Source organism: Marmota marmota, unplaced genomic scaffold (genome assembly GCF_001458135.2).
Source record: "Marmota marmota marmota unplaced genomic scaffold, marMar, whole genome shotgun sequence".
Classification (NCBI taxonomy): domain Eukaryota; kingdom Metazoa; phylum Chordata; class Mammalia; order Rodentia; family Sciuridae; genus Marmota; species Marmota marmota.
Window position 1 is genome coordinate 59367559 of NW_025999842.1, and position 16702 is coordinate 59384260.

A 16702-nucleotide genomic window follows, 5' to 3' on the forward strand; every position below is an offset into this window, starting at 1 on the left:
TATTTGAACATTAGAGTTTTTTTCCCTACAATGATAAAACTTTTTAATGATGGTATTTTACAGTGGTATTTGAATTCCTTTGCACTCTTATGTTTGAAAAAGAAATATGTTCCACGGAAAGCAGGTAAACAGAAGGAAGCTATTCTGCTCAGTTTGGCCAAGTGCTTTCTCCTGATGTTTTCCCAAGATGTGAGTCAGAGAGTCCCCGATGGAGGTCTGGGTTGTCGAGGCTGGATCACGACTCATGGAGAAGGCATCAGTTGTCCCCGCCCAAGCCCTTGCCCAATCCTCCAGGCTCTGACTGCCAACCCAGGCAGCAGGTGATATGCCAGTTTTTTCCTCTGGAAAAGGTACTTTAGGGTCACCAAGAGATGCTGCAGAGTTGACTTTCCCAACCATGTGAGGCTCACTTGGTGAATTCTGAAGGGTGACTTTGGGTGAGAAAAAACCTTATAGTGTTTTTACAAATTTCAAACACAAACATCATTTAGTGTAGGACAAGAAAGAAACAATCACAAAAAGCAACCTATCTTAAATAGCAGAAAATGGAAATCTTCTAAAGGTGTTTTAACATATGTAGTGACTACTTCCAATTAGCCAAATGCCAAACCTTACAGCCATGGCCAAGCCATGGATTGTAGATGACAACACCAGAAACATCCTGAGAGGGAAAGGGACTCACCTAAGATGTATTGGTGTCCAGGGTAAGATGACGGATCACTGAAAAATATTTGGTCTGTGACATGATAGGAGTAATTTTGTGACCTTTCAAGATAACAACATGGGAAGAGAATAGTGCTTTTTTTTTTTAACCCAATGCCTTTACACTTAAAAAGAGTAAGTTCAATGTCATATACAACTATTTTCCAGTTGTACCATAAAAAGTTCAAATCTTGACAAGAAACTACTGAATACTGTGCATATCTTTAAAATAATAAAATAATGATAGTCTTGTTATTAGGAATAAATCTCAGCATCTATTATCTACCATCAAACATATTTCTACTTTCTGTTGAAATATGTAAAGTATCCCCAACTACATCAGGTACTCCATTCATTTGTAATCAGTATGATAATTTGAAACATCCAGTTATAATCAAAGTTAACAGTTGACTTACATTTGAGAGCAGAATTGAAAATAGTTGCAATCTATAAGGAAGGGCTAGGGGCTGGGGCTATAGCTCAGTGGCAGAGCACTTGTTCTGCATGCGCAAGGCACTGAATTCAATCCTTACCCTCACATAAAAATAAATAAATAAAATAAAGGCATGATGTCCATCTACAACTGCAATTTTTTTAAATAAAGAAGGGCTATCAGAAATTTAAAATGAATAGGATCTAGAATGAAACTCTACCATCATATAAATACTGAGAGTCTTTATTACCAACACATTATAAAGAATTGCCAAGTATCTTTATACACTAGAAGCTTTTGTAAAAATTGTGTGTTTACTGGTAAGAAAGAAGATGTTCTGAACTGATATTCTGAATGAGACTATAAGGGACGCTTTGAATCCAGTAGCATCCTGGAAAAAAAAAATGAGTATCAAGACCCCAACGTTATCATTTGAAAATTCTTAATGGTCTTTCTAAAGAATACAATATACTTTCTGTCATTATTTAAACTTTAAGCCTCCAAAATAATTTCTTCCTTCCTTCCTTTCTTTCTACCAGAGATATTATGGTTTGGATGTGAGGTGTCGCCAATGTGAGAGACAATGTGAGAGGGTTCAGAGAAGAAACAATTGGGCTGGGAGAGCCTTAAACTAATCAGTGAATTAATCCCTAATGGGATTAACTGGGTGGTAACTGGAGGCAGGTGGGGTGTAGCTGGAGGAGGTGGGGAATTAGGGGTGTGGCTTTGGGGTATATATTTGTATTTGGCAAGTGGAGTCTCTGCTGTCTGTTTATCATGTGAGCTGCTTGCCTTTACCACACAACAAAATAATGATGATCTTGTTATGAAGAATAAATCTCAGCATTCTATTATCTACCACCAAACATATTTCTACTTTCTGTTGAAATATGCAAAGTATCCCCAACTACATCAAGTACTCCATTCATTTTTAATCAGTATGATAGTTTGAAACATCCAGTTATAATCAAAGTTAACGGTTGACTCCATGATGCTCATGATGCTCAGCTTCACCTTAAACTCAGTGGAATGGAGCTAGCTGTCTATGGACTGAGACCTCTAAAACCGTGAGCCCCCTAAGAAGCTTTTTCTCTTCTACAATTGTTCTGGTCAGGTATTTTAGTCACAGTAGGGGAAAAAAAAAAAAAACAAGCTGACTAAAACAAAGGATTTAACACAGGAGCACTTAACTTTTGAGCCACATCCTCCTTCCTTTATAAATTTTATTTTTTATTTTCAGACAGGGTCTTGCTAAGTTGTTTAGGGTCTCTTTCAGTTGAGCCTGGCCTCGAACCTGTAATCCTTCTGCCTCAGCCTCCTGAGTTGCCTGCCTGTGGCCCTCTTATCTCAGCCAGTGGCCATTAATTAAGGAAATACCAGATGAGGGAAGAAGGGGGGATGAAAAAAAGATAAACACACACACATAGAGAGAAAAAGGTGGGGCCAAGTGAGACACTGCTCTCTGATGGAGAAGCAGTGAGTCAGAGCTAGCTCAGCACATATTATGTAGGTTTCATCAAAAGGTTATTTGTGGGAAAGTTTCAACAAAGCAGGCAATCTGAAGGATGTAGGACTGACGAGACATAAGGGTCATCTTGTTATGCTCAGAATTCTTTATCCCTGGGAGTTGGTACCTAAACTCAAGGTCCCAACTAATAACTCTGAGCTTTTACATAGAGTTTCCTCTGGCTGGTGCCACCATAGCAACTGAGCCATCTTGACTGAACTTTTGCACAGGCAGTTCCCAGTGCAAATGCAGCCACGAGGAAGTCAGAAAGACCAGGATTCAAATCACTGCTCTCCACAGTTGCTGGGATTACAGGCATTCACCACCACACCAGGCCTACAGCCAACTCTCGAGATATATCCCTTGCTCTATATCCTAGCATATTCAACAGTGAGTAAAAACAACAGAGTATGTGGGGCTGAAAGGTTATCTCAGAGATGGAATAGTTTCCTAGTGTGTGCAAGACCATGAATTGGATTTTTAGCAATGAAAAATAAAGTAAATAAAAAATAAAAGAGCATACAATATTATATATATATATATATACACACACACACACACACACACACATATATATATATATATATATATATATATATATATACAATTATACATACTTACATGTCTGTCTACAATCTATCTAAATCTAAAGACCCCCACCATCATCCCCTATCCCCTGCTTCTCCTGTTACCCTACCTTGAAAATGGCAGCACTGATAACTTTTTACTCCACTGACCAAACCAGCCTACCTGCTATAGCCTCCTTTCTCCCCTATCTCTCTCTCCTAAAATCCATGCATACTCTCCCTCCTACTACCACTCACCCAGGTCAGACAGTCTTCCTCTCGCCTCCGTTATTTTGATCACAATTTCGAGGAAGCTTCCACCTGGCCTCTAGTTGTGACCCTGCAGTCCACTCTCCATATCAAACTATGGTCATGGTGTCTTTTTGTTGTTGTCATCACCAATGTTGTTGTTTTAAATTGAGGTAAAATGTGTATAGCATAGTTTATCATCTTAGATATTTTTAAGTAGGCAGTTCCATTGTTCAGTACATTCATATTGTTGAACAGCCAAATCTCCAGAGCTCTTTTCCTCCTGCAAAACTGAAACTCTACACAGATGCACTTCAAAGTGTGATGGGATTCTGTCCCAATAAATTCATCATAAATTGAAACACCTTAAGTGGAAAATGCATTTAATCCATACAACCTCTAAGCATCATAGCTGAGCAACCCAACCCACCATAGAGTTTGGGTTGTTTTTCCCTAGTGATTGTGTGGTTGGATGGGAGGTGCAGCTCATGGCCACTGCCCTGTATCATGAGCCCATGTAAGGATTCAAATTTAAAGTATGATTTCAGCTGAATGCAGATGAATCTCACACCATTGTAAAGTCAAAAAGTCAGAAGTTGAGCCATGATAAGTTGGAACCATTAAACAGCAACTCCTTACCCCCTGGCAGCAGCTACCATCCCTCTTTCTATCTCTGGGAGTTTGACTACTCTGCTACCTCATAGAAGTGGAATCATACAATATTTGTTCTTTTGTGTCTAACTTGTTTCACTTAGCAAAATACCTTCGAGATTCATCCATGTTGTAGTACATATTCGAATTTCCTCCCTTTCTAAAACTGAGTAACCATCATTTATATATATATATATATACCATGTTTTATCTATCCCATTCATCCATCTGTCAATGGACATTTGGGTTGCTTCTACCTTTTGCTATTGTGAATAGTGCAGTCATTTGCTTAAGACTCTGTGATGGCTGCCCATTGCTGTTGGGATAAAATCACAACTCTAACTTAGAGAGGCTGGATTGAATCCCTTCAGGATTCAATCCCTGTCTGCTTTCAGCCTCACCCTGACACATCTCATTGCACACTCTCTTTTTATTCATCTCTGGCTATTTTGGCTGGCTATTTCCCCTGCACCATTTTTCTGGATGTGGCCCCTCTGTTAGAGTCTTCTATGAAGCTGACCCCAGGAGGGAGTCAAGGTGCAGAAATTTTATTAAGGTCAATGCCTGTGAGGGGGAAATGGGAATCCAGGTTGGGCTAAAAGTGGTGTCCAACTCCCACACAGGACAGGCCCCAAAAGAAACCAGAGGGAAAAGGTCAAGTGGAAGAGTTCTAGACTGCCATCAGTAAGTCCTTGAATCAAGGTCAATCATCACAGGTGTCCACTGTCTCCCAGGTGCCTAAGTGTCCCTGCTGCTCCATCATTGCTAGGAGACCTGTACTCAGTGGAAATGCATGGATTTCAGAGCACAGCCCCACCCACACCTGCACTCCAACGCTGCTAATTCTGTGGCAGCACAATCTATGTCAGTTGCCTTCCTAGGGCCAGCAATGAACCCATCTTCACCATGCTAGGGTGCTTCCTTTACTAGGCTGCTTTATGATTTTTGAGGACCATAAAAAGCGTCTTATTTGTTTTTTGATCTTAGAATTTTGCATGATATCTTTTATATATCTATGTTCAGATATGTGTGTTTTTGATATAGATATAGAGACATTTGGAATTTGTTTTCTGTCATAAGTGATTTTTAAATACCTTTGTGAAGGAGTCAGTTTTATAGCCTAAAGCACAATATCTGGTCTGCCCTCTCATGGAGGATCTGTTCTAGGACTCTGGGCCCAGCATGGGGGTGGTGTTCCAGGAACAGGCATCAGGCTCCACAAGGGGACAAGATAAGGAAATGGAGAAAAAAGTACTAGGAGAGAGGCAGACAGTCTTTGCCCATTTTCTGTTGCTATAACAGAATATCTGAGACTGGATAATGTATAAAGGAAGGAGGTTTATGTAGCTTATAGTTCTGAAGACTGGAAGCACAAGATCTGGTGCTGACATCTGTTCAGCTTCTGATAAGTGTCTTCTGCTCTTCCACTCATGGCGGAAAGGTGGAAGAGAAGCCAGCAAAGTGTATGCAAAGAGAGAGGGGACAGGAAAGGCCGTGTTATTGAGAGCCACAGCCGAGTTGGGATGGCGCCTGGCATTGCCAGAAGGAGTGGTTGAGAGGTGACACCAGCGAGCCATTAAGATGATGATAATTAAGTTAAGCTGTGTATAATTGCTGTGACTGGATGATGCTGGATTGAAACAGGCTGTGTATTCAGTTGTATATAGACCCCTGCTGTCCGGCAATAGGGCGGCTCCTGCTGCCTTGGCCACCCGATACTTTCTGAGTTCTCACGGAGCCTGGTTGAGGGCAGGGAGAGTTCCTGGGGAGTGCGCGTGGATTGCGGGTGAGAGTTCGGGCAATAAAGTAGTTCCTGTTTGAACCTACAAGTGCCTTGTGGCGGCTGGGTTATTCTGTGCCCAGCCAGACTGCGGCACCATGTGTTTTATAACAACCTACCGTAGTGAGAACTAATCCAGTGAATGAATTTCCACTGAATAATAATAATAATAATAATAATAATAATAAATTAATAATAATAAAATTTCCAGCTCACTGGAAATTCATTCCTACAAGAAAGGCATCAATCCGTTCCCAAGGGCTCCACCCTCATGGCGCTAGGTCCCACCTCCTAACACTGCCTCTCTGGGGTCCAAACCTTGAGGTAAGTTTTGATGGGCACAGACGCATTCAAATCATAGCACAGGTGGTTCAGGAAAGCGGGCAGTCCGAAAAGCTGAACACAGAGATTGAATGTCAAAGGCACAAGCAAGACTGGGGACAGAGGCTGGGATACAGTGCTATGAGGCAGGTCCTGGAAGAAATATCTTAGGAAAGGTACAAACTCAGTTGATTGCAGATAAAGTTGTAAAACTACGCTTAATCTGTAAGTGAATTCTCCTTCTTTTTATCCTTCCAATGAAATGAAACATTTTTGAAAAGATTTTGGGGGCTGGGTGTGTCGCTCAGTGGTAAGACATGAGCTTTATATGCTCAAGGCCCTGGACTAGATCCCCAGCACCCAAAAAAGAGATTTAATTTATGTATGCTACTTGCCTACCGGCTGTGCTTCAGGGTGGCAGCTTTGGACTTCATGTCCTAACAGTCACTTAAGTCACTGTGTGTGAGGACAGCCCGAGAGGCCACTGTCCATTTCGGTGAATATATCAGGGTAGTCGTCCCCCATACACTGTTTAGGGATCCATATGCTTATTCGATACAAAGATGCTTCACTGCTGCATATTTTACAGAAAAATAGCTGCAAGGCTGTCCCTTCCCCACAGAGGCTAAAGAACAAGGTGAGAATGGTGAAGTCTAGACTGTCTTTGCTTGTAGCATCGTGGGCTCAGCTGGGCTACAAGGCCCCAGACTATGCCTGGCCCAGCAGATCTGCTGTCTGGCACCAGGTGCCATTCTGCAGCTGCAACTCTTTTAAAACCCTGTTTCTAACCAAATCGAGCATTGACTCTCCAGTGGGTAGAGAACAAATACAAGGAATGTCACCCCGAGATAAAAAGAAATTACTTAGCCTCCATGTGACTAAGACAGGAATTTCTCTTGCCAGTAGGAATGTTTGACTAGTTCATTCTTTTACCTTGCCCTGTGGTTTACCCTGGGCTAATGCCCCCTTAAAAGGGCATAGATGAGGTAACAGTCTGTCTTCATAGTCTTCACCCATCATTGTAATCTGGTTTATGAAAGGAACCTGTCAAACAAGAAATGCTACCTAGTGGCAAGATGTTAGAACACGCTCTTGGGAGGAGGGAGCCACCTGGGAGAGGAAAGAAATCACCTGATGCTGCACCCATTGGGAGGGGAAGCCTCTCGCATTTGGCTCCCTGCATTGACCATTATTAATATTTGAAGCGACTCTGCAGCCAGTTCTTATTTCCAAAAGGAAACCACTGCCTTGTCAGAAAAAGTTGCCTCTCTTCTCACCAATGTGGATTCCAGTGCTACGTTAAACATGCACAGGCAGGACGCACTGGAGGACCTGACAATGGCAAAGGAATCCTTTCCTTCTGGATGAGAGACAGAAGGACTTTCGCCTAGCAGGCATGGGGCCCCAGGTTCCGTCTCCAGCACCATGAGAGAGAGGGGAAGGTGGGGAAAGAGAGAGTACGTGGAGTCAAAAAATATTTTGAGAAGGAATAGATTTAGTGATATGAATGAATTTGAGTTACAAAATCAAATAAAAAAGGAAGGAAGTAGAGAAGAAGGGAGGAAGGAAGAAAGAAGGATTGTTCCTATGTAGGAAGTAGGTCAGAAAGCAAGAGAGCCTGGACCCCCAGGGGGACAGGATAGGAACCAGTGATGGCTATGATGGATCAACACGTAGAAAGGGGAAGCTGAAAATACTAAAAGTAGATCTTTCTGTGAACTAACTCAATGTGTTTTCATCTGTGTACCAATAAATGGAAATCAAAAGGGCTCACTTGGCAGAAGATCAGGTCAATGGTTATAATCAGAAATTGGTAGATTTTCTTTCTTTCCTGCCCTGTGAATAATTTGATAAAATTATATATTATGATAATCTATGGTATAAATCTATAGTAAGTAGAACAAAAACTTTGGAAATTGTGCCTAACATTTAAAGGCATTTATAGATTCTAACTCAAAGCTTTTATATTCATTTGCACATTAATTTATTTTCCTTTGTCTTTTTTATAAAAAAAAATTGAAGGCCTGCCACTTTCACAGTCTGATAAGATATACATGTTATTCCTTTTTCTGTGTTCCTGTTGCTTTATCTTTTAACAGATAAATTTGGAGAGAATGATGGTATTCATTTCATTTAGTCCATTTTTTCTTTCCTAGGTTTACTTTTTTATTTAGAATAAATTTCAAAAACATTTTTTTCATCTTTAAAACTACCAGCAATTCTTAAAAACAAAATAAATACTATAGCTTATACTTCAAATAAAGTTAAAGATATATTATTTAGATTCTGAGTGATTGAATTCCACCTTAGACTTTATTGAAATAGACAACTAAAAGGAAATATTTGTGTATTCAAATTTATAATAGCAAGTCTTCGGATTCATTTTTTTAATATTTATTTTTTAATTGTAGTTGGACACAATACCTTTATTTTATGTATTTACTTTTATGTGGTACTGAGGGTTGAGCCCAGGGCCACGCACATTCTACACAAGCGCTCTACCACTGAGCCAAAACTCCAGCCCCTTATGATTGATTTGACAGGAGAAAGAAGCTGTGAAGTGCCAAAGACCTGCATGCCCTGTGTGGGCTTGGTTGGCAGTACTTGCCCTGCCCTGAGCTATTACACCTGCACACTATGCAGCAATAAGTTATCAGATTGTTGAAGCAACCCAAGGAAAAGTTGGAGGGACGTTTAATGCTTCCCAGTGCTCAGTAGCATAAAAATACAGGTTTATCTCTCTATATTTCATGAACTCAAATGAGTTTGCTCACTCATGGACACATGAAATGGCCAATGCTGCATTTAACTCTTCTTTTCAGGTAACCTCATTCATCTAAGATGTTGCTGCCTTATGGTGATAGTTTCCAAACTTTGATGGACGTAAGACTGATCACAGATGACTAAACAGTTCTCCTTAGTTTGGATGACACAGTCAAACTAGCAGTCTCAGGATCACCCCAGATCCCCACCTGCTGTCAGGATGAGTAGGCAGTGTCCCAGCTGGCCCTTGAGCCATTTTGCTCTGCTTATGGGACCACTCACAATCTCACTTTTGTAAAAGATTGGTTTGAGGAGCTGGGGGTCAGCTTACCATGCATTCATCTGGGACCTGTCCACACATGTCATGGGGGTGTCAAGAGATCACATGGGCATTATCCTAGGCTGCTCTCTCCCGTGGTTCCATCCTGCACCATGTGACACCTGGTCCATTTGCCTGAGCTGTTCACTCAATAATCTGTATCCAAAGATCTAGGCTAAAGCCTATGTTGCTAGGACTCCAGATTTCTCTATCCTATCATCTACTTGGCCTTTCTTCTAAAAGCCCCACAGACTCCTCAAACTCAGCATTCTGGGGGCTGGGTTGTAGCTCAGTGGTAGAGCACTTGCCTAACATGTATGAGGCACTGGGTACTATCCTCAGCACCACATAAAAATAAATAAAAAAAAATAAAGGTCCATCTACAACTAAAAAGTATTTAAGAAAAAAAACCTCTCAGCATTCTGTTCTTCGTCCTTGGGGCTACCTCTGCTTAATGGAATCATTATTCTGACAGTTATGTAGAGGCAAAAGATCAGAATGATCTTGGGTTCCATCCTCTCCTCCAGAACCAAATACAATTAAATAATACCAAAAAAGTTAACATCTGTGTGCTATAAGTGCTTAAGTAATCTAAAATGCAAACCAACCACTTTAGTTGTAAAGGCAACACAATTTCCTGTCTGCATTTGCCTCATTGACACAGCAAGAAAGTGAGTCACACATCAGGGGATGTTGTTTTATACTTTTTTTTTCTTTTAATTTTTATTATTGGTTGTTCAAAACATTACATAGTTCTTGACATATCATGTTTTATACTTAAATAACCCCTGAGCTTACTGATCATTCAGTCAATAAATATCTATCATCTGCAGAGATGATATTAATTAACTTTGGTCCTAACTTGCAGACAGATCTCTTATACATATGTAAGTTGCCTGGGACCAGCTTCTTGTAGGCCTCTTGTCCCAGCATGATTTTGAATAACTTGCTTTTTCACTTTCAGACATGTCCATGTTTGGTGATAATAGCTGTATAGTAGGCCGTCACATCCATGATATGTAATGCGGATGTACTCTTGTTAGAGGTTTTCTAAGCTCCCTCTGCCCTTGATTATCTAACTAATTTAGTCTGAGCCCCCATCCTGAGCTGTTGCAGGAAGGCCCTGCTTTTTGTTAGATTACCCCCTTCCTTGGTGTCAAGTTCATAGGGACAGAGGACGTAGACTTTCTTCACTGCCACTTCCCAAGGTCATTTACTTACTAGCCAAAAGCATAAAGCAACATAAACTAAGCAAGAAAGACAAATTTACAGTAAAATTACAAAAGAAATAGAGAAAATTAAGAAAACCTGAAATATCAAAATTAAAATATAAAGTTAAAGTTAGTTTAAGTATGAATGTAATGAAAAGTGAACTATTATAAGATAATTTGATTTAAGATCAAGGAAATTAAAAACTACAGAATGGGGCCGAGGGTATAGCTCAGCAGTAGAGTACCTGCCCCCAGCCCTGGATGAAGCCCTGGCTTTGATCCCTAGTACCACGAATAATGACAAGAAAAGCAACAAAATGTGAAAACAATTAAAAATATGAACAGAAATTAGGAAGAAAAATTCTAAAAGGAACTAGGAGCACACAGAATTTCAAAAGGATGCAAAGGTAATATTTTTAAAGAGACTATAAATAAAGATAACATAAGGAAAACAAGATTGAGGTAGAAGACTTAAAGAGTGAAGCACTAAAATTGAAATGTGGGAAACTGAATAAAATAAATAAGATAATACATGTAAAATATCACTCACAGCAAAGTGATGCTGAGACACTGCTCCATAAAACAAAATTTGTCTTTGATAGAACTGGAAAACAAAGAAGAGGGGAGAGACAGGAAAGGAAGGAGGAAAGAGCCCTGTTAAAAGTAAGCTCAGTGTCCTTGGCCAAATTCCAAGGAGGACTTCTCTACATTCATGCATTACCTGAGGACCAGAGATGAGAGATGCAATCAAGAGACACAGTAACAATGGGATGGATGACCACAAGCATGTGAATAATGTTTGGGGCCAGCAAGCTATGACATCACTAGGCCATAGGAATTTTTAAGCTCCATTATAATCTTTTTTTGCACCAGGGATTGAACCCAGGAGCGCCTAACTACTGAGCTACATCCCTAGCCCCCTTTTTTTTTTTGGTGGGGGGAGGATTAGGGATTGAACTCAGAAGCACTCAACCACTGAGTCACATCCCCAGCCCTATTTTTGTATTTTATTTAGAGACAGGGTCTCGCTGAGTTGCTTAGCACCTCACTGTTGCTGAGGCTGGCTTTGAACTCGTGATCCTCCTGCCTCAGCTTCCGAAGTCACTGGGATTACAGGTGTGTGCCACTGTGACTGGCTCCATTATAATCTTACAAGACCACAGTGGCTGATGCTATCCACAATTGACCAAAATGTCATTATGCAGAATGTGACTGTAGTTGGATCCTCTATAGCTCGGAGATAGAAGGCAAAACTCAATGCAAAAACTCCCTCCTCTCTGCCCCTGTCCATGTCCCCAGCAACCTTGTATCTCTTTATCACATCTAACAAAGAGGACCCAGAGCTGTTGAGTCTTTCTACAAATGACATTGATTGACATCACACAGGCTCAGCCACCAACTCTGTTCTTTGGAACAGAAGAAGAGCATGCTCAGGAATCTGAAAGTACAATCAGTGTTTTAGCAGCTTCCTATGTAAGCAACAGAGGGCCTCCCATTTTCACCTTGACTGGAAAGAATTTATCCAAGTACTAAAGCTATTTAGTGATAATATTCTAAAAATGTGTGGTGCAGTCATTTTTTTGATACTGTAATTGATGTGACCAATGGGTTTAAAAGAAATATGGAGGTTAGCTAATGTCGACAAGGTCCCAGGGTATGGAATGATGCTAGGAAGTGAAAATTTTCTGGTAATTTAAAATGAAGATTCTATCAAAGACAAGAGCACCACTTAGGGGAAGACGGATTTAGGGTTCCACATCTAATTTGTGTATTTAAATATATGATTAAATATGTTTTACATATATGCAAAACATAATTTACATACACATACAAAAATTGCTTGTTGGAAAAAAGCAAGTGGTAAGAGGTCATGTTAATAACAGAGACTAAATCAAGGAACCACCTTCTAGAGAATACTTGTGAATTCTTTGTCTAGTCTACACATATTTGCATGAGCACTCAGCTAGGATTATCCTTGGCCAACCCCCGCTGCTAACCAGGCTTGGGGATCCTAAACTTAAGCAAGCTTCAGAATCACCAAACTTTGGGATGCAGATTCAGAAGCTTGGTGTGGGACCAGAAAATTAGGGTTTCCAACAAGCTCCCGGGTGATCTTCATGCAATTGATGGAGGAAGACAATTAAGCACCGCTGCCTTACATTTAAAGACATGTTCATTATCCAGTATAAGAAGACCAGAGCCAGGGTGGTGGCCCATGCCTATAATCCCAGCGGCTCGGGAGGCTGAGGTAGGAGAATCACGAGTTCAAAGCTAGCCTCAGCAAAGCAAGGCACTAAGCAACTCAGGCAGACCTTGTCTCTAAATAAGATACAAAATAGTGCTGGGGATGTGGTTCAGTGGTCGAGTGTCCCCGAATTCAATCCACAGTACCAAAAGAAAAAGAAAAACTGGAAGTAAGTGGTTGGATGTGACTCAATCAAATCTTTAAAGGCAAAATCTCCTTCTAACTTACCATTCTGACATCTTTGGGTGTTAGTGTAAGCTCCTTATTACCCATAGGCTTGTGTCCCCCACCCACCTACCCATGGCTAACACAGTTCCAAGAATTTCACCATCACATGATCCCACTCACTTCCCAAGGCTCAGTTTTGTTTTGTTTTGTAGTGCTGGGGATTGAACCCAGGGCCTTGTGTATATGGGACAAGCACTCTACCATCTGAGCTACATCCCCAGCCCCCCAAGGCTCATTTTTTTAATTCAGAAAGAATTTTTTTTTTTCTAAGAACTCCCAGCCCACTTTCCAAAATCTCTCATTGGCTAAAATGGATCACGAACTGCTCTGGCTCCCCACACCCCAACACCACATATTGATAAGGGATGAGATGACAAGTTTTAGTTTAGTTTACTAATGATTCATTCCCAGGGATGGGGAAAGCATCCACCTTCCCAGAAATCAAGAAGCCTCTGCCTGCTGCCTGAATCAAATAAGAATCCCTGCAGCTGAAAGAAGGGTGGGGGAGGGCTGCTGGATAGGCACAACACTGACCACCTGAGGAGCCCACCTCATGCCAGGACCCAGCTAGCTTATTTTATATGCACTATTGTATTTAATTTTTACATTTGTCTGAGGTAGGTAGTTTCATCCCCACTTAACAGATGAGGAAACTGAGACCTGAAGAGGTTATAAAAATAGCTTACACAGGTAGGAAAAAAAAAATCAAAATTTGAACTAAGTCCATTAATTTGATGATAAACAATATTTTATGTTGCTATATATTTCTGCCTCTTGTTTGATCTATCATTCAGAAAAATAATTTCTGTAATAATGACAACTCTCAATTATATACAAAAAGGTTAATTTATATTTTGCTTCCGATACAAGATAGGTATAACTATATTTTACAAAAATTGACATGAAAATTTAAATTCTATAAGTACTTCATTGGACAATACTATTATCAAGAATAACATATTTCTAAGGACATCACCTACTTTAGTTCTTATTATAATAAAACAAGGTCACAGGCTGGGGTTATGGCTTAGCAGTAGAGTGCTCCCCTAGCATGTGTGAGGCCCTGGGTTTGATCCTCAGCACCACATATAAATAAATAAATAATAAAGTTATTGTGTCCACCTAGAACTAAAAATATATATATTTATTTATATTTAAAAGAAAAAAACAAGGTCACACAGAGTGAAAAGGACACTTGTAAGGTCTGTTTTGAAGCTTCCTGAGTTAATATGCCCTCATATTTATAAGTGTAGCTTTTATGTACTCATTAACTTTACAATTTTATGTGTGGTAGCAAGATAGGACTTGGGGAGCCTGCAAGGTAGAGAAAAGTAGGCACAGGAAAAAGTGAAGAGAGGCAGAAATTGTTTTAGTATCTTCAAGGGACTGAGTTTATAGGAGTAGTGAGCAAGAGGTTTCACATTTAACTATATTCACTTCTATATATTGTTTGAACTTTATACAACTTTTACAACTTGAATCTATTTTAGCAAAGATATTTTCTGGAAAAATAAACTTATGAAAGAGAATAACAGAAGTCATATTACAGGGGATTCTCGTGAACACAAAAAATAAATGAGTAGACTTGGAAAGTATGGGCTATCCATTCCAGAGATTGAAAACAAATGGGAAAAGGAAAGTTGGATGTTAACCAGCAAGATTATTCTTTTTAAACAAAGATGTAAAAATAATATTTAGGCTTATGAATACATTACCAATGCCAGAGAAACTACCTTTGGCTGGGATGTGTATTAGCAATCTAAGGAAACATTCACATAAACCTAGAAGCCTAAAACAACATATGTTCATTACTTTATATAGTTTCTGAAGATCAGGGCATTAGTACTTAGCTGAATGGACCTGGCTCAGGTGTCCCATGAGGTTGCAGTCAAGTTGTTGGATAGGGTTGTAGACATTTGAAGCTTTGACTGAATTGAAAAGTATCTCCAAACTTACTCATAGAGACCTGCATTCCTTGCTGGTGACTGACTAGGGACCTCTCCAGAGGATTGCTCATGACAGAACAGCTGGCTTCCCACAGAGGGAATGATCCAACAGAGAGCAACCAAGATGGCAGCCATTGTGCCTTATGATGATCAGCTGGTCTCCAAGGTTGCATACATCATTTCCATTTTATTTTATTATTTAGAAATGAGTCAACAGGTTTCATCCAACCTCAAGGGGAAAGGAATTAGGTTCCATCAATTGAAGAGAGGGTAACAAAGCATTTATGGACATATTTCTTAAAGTACCACAGCAAGTATAAAGAATATCATGATTTGAATAAGCACACATACACAGTGAAGAATAGCTTGAATAGGGTGAAGCATTTCTCTGCAAAAAGCATGTCAAAAGCAGTTTCCTAAACATGAAGTCATTTTGATGTTACAAAATCCATCTTAATATTGTCATTACTCTCTAATATTGCCAGTTATAACAAATGCTGCTTCACAGTGCTTTTCACACTTTGTTCCAACACTCCAGTGGCTATTTGTCATGCCAGCATCATTTTAATGCCCTTTTCCTGTGGTGGGGATTTTCCTCCATTGTGAAGACTGCTTCCTGAGTCAGAAGGCAAAACTTTGCTTCCTAAGCTCTCTTGCAGCTAGAACCAGGGATGGGACATCTGTTTTTCCACCCAAACACCCCACAGAAAATGGAGATTTGGAAGACAACAGCCTGTCTCAAAATCTAGTCTGCAGTAAGGATGGAGGAGGTGACACCAATGATGACTCAGACCTTGAACTTTCTTCATCTCTGGACTCTGCTTTCCCTTGTTGGCTTTGCTCTCAGATAGCCTGTCTCAACTAAATGTTCCTAGTGCTTCATTGCACTGCTGCCACCTTATCAGTTTCAGAATTTTCATTATCTATTGCTTTGCATAAAACAAACACATAAACTTAGTGATACAAAGCATTAATGCTTTTATTATATCCAGAGATTCTGTGAATCAGGAATTGAAAAAGGCTTCAGTGGGACAACCTGACTCTTCTCTATGACATCTGGATACCTAGCGGGAATGACTCAAAGGTTGAGGGGGTATCACAATGGTGAGGAGCTGAAACCATCTAAAGCTTTGTTCATTGGCATCTGCAGCAGTTAATACTGGTTGTTGGCTGAGGGCTGTCAGCTGAACAACTGCATGCAGCTACTTGGGCTTCCTTACAGCATGGTGGCCAGGTTCCAGGAATGAGCCTCCCAATAGAAGACAGCCAACTATACCATGTTTAGGACCTAGGCTTAGAAGTTACAGAGTGTCCCTTTGCTTCAAACAAAATCTTTCTAGATTCAGTGAGCAAAACCACAGAACCCGACTTGCCCACCCATTAATGAGAGAAATGTCAGAGTCATGCTGGAAGAAGAGTATGTGGGATGGGAGATACTATTGTGGTACTTTCTGCTTGTGTAGCAGACTGATATCTTCTGTCTCCCAGTAGTTCAGAACTACCTGTGGTTTTGATTAAAGTAACTTGTGTTCTAGGCCCATCCCTAGATGGGAGCCAGAAAAATCTAATATAATCTGGAGGCATTAGAATATGAGCTTCTAAGAGATGTCCTATGATGTGGCTGTGTTATTCAGAACTGTTTTATACCAGGAGTTTGTTTGAAGATAAGTCTGGGATTAAACAAAAATATATCAAAAAATAAATAAATAAATAAATAAATAAAATTAAAATATATATATATATATATATATATATATATATATATATATATATATATATAT